Source organism: Epinephelus lanceolatus, chromosome 5 (genome assembly GCF_041903045.1).
Source record: "Epinephelus lanceolatus isolate andai-2023 chromosome 5, ASM4190304v1, whole genome shotgun sequence".
Taxonomy (NCBI): Eukaryota; Metazoa; Chordata; class Actinopteri; order Perciformes; family Serranidae; genus Epinephelus; species Epinephelus lanceolatus.
In genome coordinates, this window is record NC_135738.1 from 18,772,716 (window position 1) to 18,778,770 (window position 6,055).

General features: G+C 37.8%; 1 long non-coding RNA gene across 1 annotated transcript; it reads left to right on the top strand.

The window, feature by feature from the left end:
• The first annotated feature begins 734 nt into the window (after positions 1-734).
• On the top strand, positions 735-5,367 carry LOC144463459 (uncharacterized). The gene is made up of 3 exons (XR_013491604.1): positions 735-931; positions 1,880-2,394; positions 4,316-5,367. It is a non-coding gene; the product is annotated as an uncharacterized LOC144463459 (long non-coding RNA).
• The last annotated feature ends 688 nt before the right edge of the window (positions 5,368-6,055 follow it).

Below are 6,055 nucleotides of genomic sequence, written 5' to 3' on the forward strand. Positions count from 1 at the left end.
CAATAAATTGGTTGAACTCTACTCCAAACCCTTCAGTCTGTCAGCAGTAACCTCACTTTACAAGTTACGAGGCCACTCTCAGCACACACCAACAACATGCTGGGGACCTTCGCTCTTCCATCACTGCTCTAACATGTAAGATATCCCTCACATTTCTTTAACAGCCCGTATTTGCACACAGAAACGTTTCACTCATGTATTTTTTTTTGTATGTTGACAGATTTTGATGCAGCGATAGTGCTGACCCAGACGCCTACTGTTTTTACAAGCTCAGAAGTTGTTCTGGACTGCAACACTGATTATGGATACTATGTCAGGTGGTATAAAATGGTTTCTCAGTTCACCCAGCCGTGGATCGGGATTCTCTTCAGATCGATTCAAGCCTCATCAAACGCAGATTATCTGTTCACCATAAAGAGGCAGGAGACTCTGCTGCCTGTTACTGTGGGACACGAGGCAGCTCTGCTTCTGCAGCTATATCACTGTGATTGCAAACAGGTGGTGGCTTAATTTCACAGCTACAATCTTATGACGACAGGTGAGATTCAGCCTTTTCAAATAAGACACTGCACACTATAAGAACACTACAATGTGCATTAAACTTTAACCAGATCACGCAGTGATTACACACCAAAAACCTTAATGTGAGAGACTCACTACAGATTTTATGAATTCTGACCAAAATCAGTTTAAATCAGTACATTTGAAACAAAAGACATTAATAAATTGATTTTACAGAGTGTTTGATAAAAGTCCTGCAGTGTTCTGGAATACAATCAGACTGATAAAGTGAATGAGATGTTGAAAGTGAAAGCTGGTCTCAACAGGATGTTTCAGCACCACTCCCCTTGACAGGATGTTTTCGTACCAGAATGAGAGAAAAAATTCGTCACTGTGGCATTCGTACAAGGACTCAAGCTGATCTTGATAAGTAAGTACTTCATAACTGATTACCAAAAAAGAAAGAAAAATACATTTTATGTTTTTGATAAGTACTGAAAGAAATAGTCACCTTATAGGCCTATGTTGCATATATCATTTAAAATATTTAACATGTTGTTTGGTGAACAACAGACTTTTCCCATCTGCTTTGATACCAGGCTGTGTGTTTGAGGGCAAAGCAATCATCTGCAAATAATCACCTTATTTTGAATATGTTCTACAAACAATCTAAGATGGTCTTTGATGGGTGATTAAATTTTATCAGTTGGGCAACATGGATGGTCAGTCCAACAGGTAGTCAGTTTCTAATTAACTCAGACATTGTTTATTTCCGACACTGTCAAATTTCCTCCATGGGGTGGGGATCATATCAGCCAATCACCCAGCTACAGGCTTTCTCCTGTACCAAACGATCCTTTTTATGTCAGCATTTGAAAATCTACTCAGTCAACGTCTAATATTTACACAAACTATCCTGAATGGCATTTTAACCAGGTGTGTTTCGAAACAGCAGTCAGTGACTCAGGGGGGACTGTAGCTCTAACTGAGGCAGACACAGCACCAGAATATCTCAAGACAAGTCAGTGAACAGTTGGTTCAAGTCCACCGCTCTTCAACTTGCAAGAGGGTGGGACAGCTGTATGCTATATGGCATGACCAAGTGTTAGCCCACATGTAAACGAAGCTCGCTGTGTCCTGGTTAGTCAGTTTGCAGACTGCAGGAAGTGCACGTGAGAGTCATAATAGTAATGCTACAAACTGTTGGATCAACATGTTAGATTTCACAGATCAGAGGAACAAATGACAACATGTGATGCTGAACTTGGATCATATTATAGTATAATTTTATAGGGCACATTCAACTTTACTGTTGTGCTCAGGAATTCACATGATCTCTGATTTTTCATTTCTTCTTTCTTTTCTTCTCTTTCTGCAGAATTAACAATGGCACAGCTGCAAGATATGGCCTCTACAGCAAGTAGAGAAGGAAGACCAGCCTTGATCTCTCACATGAGAAGTGAATTTAAAAAGAGCGCTCTTGTGTCAAGCGCTTTTTTCGGCGCCATCCTTCTTTGCTTGGAGAAGTTCATTGAAAAAGAGTTTGCATGCCCTTGCAAATATGGTTTGAATGCTGTGTTTGCAATTGTGTATTTAATTGTTCCTGCAGTTGTGGTCTTTTTGCTGATGATGAACATTAAAGACTTTAAGTGTGGAATGTCTCAAAAGGAGATCTGGAAAACTGTGGCTTCCAGCTCTGTCACTGCCATGTTTTGGATCATCATTGTGTTGTGGGATGGCCATTGTGTTGCCTGTATGAAGACAACCTGGTCAGGCAGTTACGTGGAAATTGACAAAGCAGCTCCTCAGAAATGGTGCAAACCAGCCAACCTCACCTCATCACAAGAGTTGGACTACAAGAACGAGACTCAGCATTGGTTTTTCGTGTCTCAGGTAAGGAACAATCTGATGTCCCATACGCTGCAGCAGTCTTTGTTTAGGAAGGTTCCTTAATGAGTGAAATGATCTGGAAGTATCTAAGTGGCAGCCATGATAAGAGCTGGTCAAATTCTCTGAATGCTAAGGAACAATGCTTTAGTTCTTCCTTTTTGACAGTCATACTAGTTGCTCTGTGAAGCTCAGGCACAGTGGTGCTTTGAGCTAAATGTTAGCATGCTAATATGCTAAGAGTCATAGACATAGACGTCGCGTTGACTGCTGCTGCCGATTGGAGCGATGCACCTACACGGCGGCCATTTTGGTACAGTGCCACTCGCTCCTACAGCGCATTATCTATAGAGGAATGACGCGGGTTGTTTGTTACAAACTTCAGACATGGAGGACAGACAGACAGATACAGACATAAATAGAACAAAAGAAACCCAGAAAATGTTCAGGTGTGCTCAGGTCTTTATTTAGACAATTGCTTGTAGGGTATATATTGTATTTGATTATTATTATTATTATTGCTATTATCATTATTGTATTATTATTATTATCATTATTATGATTTTCATTATCACTCTCATTATGATTATTATTATTGTAGGTATAAAATCAGCTGTCTCTACCCTTTGTGAACAGCAGACCGTCAGTCTGCAGGATCTTACAGGCTCCATCACATGCTGTTATTTGTTTGAATGTACATATTAAATACATCCAATATCTATCATTAATCCTCTAACTGGTCAATCACTGCAGTCTAAGGTCTGTTTTTTTATCAGACCAGAGGCAGTTTATAGATGAAATAAAATTACATTCTAACCGAAATTATGTCTCAAATTAGTTATTTCACTAGTAAGCAGCTGTGTAATACGTGGGATTGTCTGCTGAAAACATTAAGTAGAATTTGTATTTGAGTAGTAAAACTGGCATTTTTAAAATATCCAAGCATCCTGTGTTGTAGCTACACATGTGACGTTTTTAACAAATCAAACCGTTTGGAAATCGGTCGAAAATTCAGTGAATAATTCTACTTTGAGATTGTGGAGTATCTCTGCTAGCCCTGTACCAAGATGAAACTCCGGTAACACTCCAGGGGGTAGCACGTAAAAGACTCCGTCCCAAACTCTGATTCTTCTAGCGTAACACACACACTTCATACACACATACTCACTTACAGTACCCAGCGGGGCAGCCCTCCCCCTCTCTGCTCCAACACTGACTGACAGCTGACTCCACTCATAGCACTCATAGCACTGGCGATCTGAACCGGTCAGTGGCGAAAAAAAGCACTTTTAATGCGCAAACTTATACAGGACGCATTTGCCCCCGTTACCATTGCGCGTTTTCACTTACTATTAACATTAGTGCTGTTAGCACTGTCACCTTATTCTAAAACTCATCAGTCATCACTGACTTTTAAAAATCCGGGGTTGCGTTTGACTGTCATGATTGTAACGTTACACTCGCTCTCCCCTTCCGTGTATCTAACGTTACCTTGCCAACGCCTACATCTATCATAGACGTAATGAGGACGTAATGGAGGAGGGGGAGTAGGCCTTCGGAGGGAGGTGGAGTTGTGGATGTTCAAATTTTTTCTAAGTGCTGTGTGAAATGCAAATAAGGTGAAAGTAGCTTTAAGAGCATAAATGTATGCGGCTATACTCAACAGTTGTTGAAACATTTGCCCAAAACCCTCAACTGTTAACCTCATGGTGGTGCTAACAGAAAATTTCAAGGATCACCAAAGTCAGTGGAATTCATTGTCAAGGAACCACGAATAACTTTCTAACATTTCTTGGTAATGCACGCAGCAGTTGTTGAGCTACATCAGTGGAAAACTGAACAACTTTCTACAAGATTTGTTGCAGTGTTGATAATCATCTTAATTTCATGTGTCTTTTTCTTTGTTTTTCTTTGGTCTGTGTTTTAGTGCGTAGGAATGGGGCTGATCATATTGATCATCGTAGTGTATTTGATCTTGAAGTGCTGCTGCCAACAGGAAGCTGCGGAAGTTATCAGTCACCAAGTTAACGACAGCAGGGATGCTGCCGATCACGATCGACTTTAAGAAATTAAAGGATAAAAAGATAAAATGGACATAATTTCAAAAATGAAGGAGACCGAAGGCTTTGGTTATGATTAAAGAAGTGCCTACTGTAGAAATCATTATTAAAAGATATCATGGATAAAGCTGAGAAACAACGTCATTAATCACATTGTTGTATTGAAAGTAACAAGTCTGGCAATTAAGTGGGCCATTTTGGTGAAATAAAATAAAGTTCAATCTGCATCAAAAGAAATTTATCTAAAATCAGTTTGCATGTCTAATTCCAACTTCTTCATCTGGAGGCCACGTCATGTCAGTAACTTAGACAGTGGAGACAGGTGTGTACTTGTGTGTGTGTTGTGTAAATAAACAAGTTCTGCAGAAACAGATTACATCAAGAGGCTTTTAAGAACTATTTACAAGAAATATTTTACTTAAATAATGATATCTTTTTTAACATTGTCTACTTCAACTTTAAAAGCCGTCTGTGTACAATCATATGAAATAATTAATACATGACTATTTCTTGATCATCATTATTTGTGATGATGTGAATCTTTTTGATTTTGATTTTCTGTGATAAGAATGAAGCAAGAAATTTCCTTTACTCTCTACAAAATCTTAACTGAAACAAGAGCTGTAAACATAAAAGTTGTAAAGCTAATACTTATTATATCTGTTTCATTTTGTATATTCCATCTTTTCATCAAAGTAAAAACTGTGAAATTAAAGTTTGCTTTAACTCGTCTATGTAATTACTTTGTGGTGCTTTTACTGTTGACTTTACACTTTGGTCTGTCTGAAAACTTGTAACGTCTATAATTAAACAGAAATCAAACACGAAATAACAATATATTACATGTATTTCCTTTTTCATGTAAGCTATGCATTTGCTGTATCACAATGAAATAAATAAAAAACATTTTAAATGACAATTATTTATCTTTTTATTTTTAATAACTGAAGAAATTGTTTCTTATTAATACACCAATTTATTTTTAAGTTTTTAGGGAATCCACATTTATTTCCTTCGTAGAAAAACAGATGACAGAATTTCACAAAATATTTTAAGTATCATATTCAGTTCATGTGGATTGAATTAATATTTAATAATATTTAACAGTGTGGTATATTTTAATTCATTAACCAAAACTTTCTTCCAAAAACTGTCCATATGACCTTTGGGTCACTAATGGAAGGTAAGTGTCTAGTTTCATTCACAACTGGGCCTAGAGGGACTCCATGGAGAAGGAATCACAAAGTATTGAGGTCCATTTTTGAAAGTTTAAGCCAGTTTTATTTAATTATTGACTCTTTTAGGGGAATGCCCTGATAGCTGAGTCTCCTTTAAACATTCAGTCAAGTGCCAGTGATGTAAACAAGTCTGAGAAACTGTGAATTCATTTGTACACTGTATAAGAACGTTGATGTTTTAGACAAGAACATTTACAAAGTATTCTGATCTTTGAATCAGACAAACAAGCAGAATCCCAAACGGTACTGAGATATCATCGAGTACTGTTTTAACCACTCTTTCTGTGTTTATAACGCTCAACATTCTTTAGATAACATAAGACGGAAACATGTTACACTGAACACAGAGAGTCACACCAGAGATCTGAT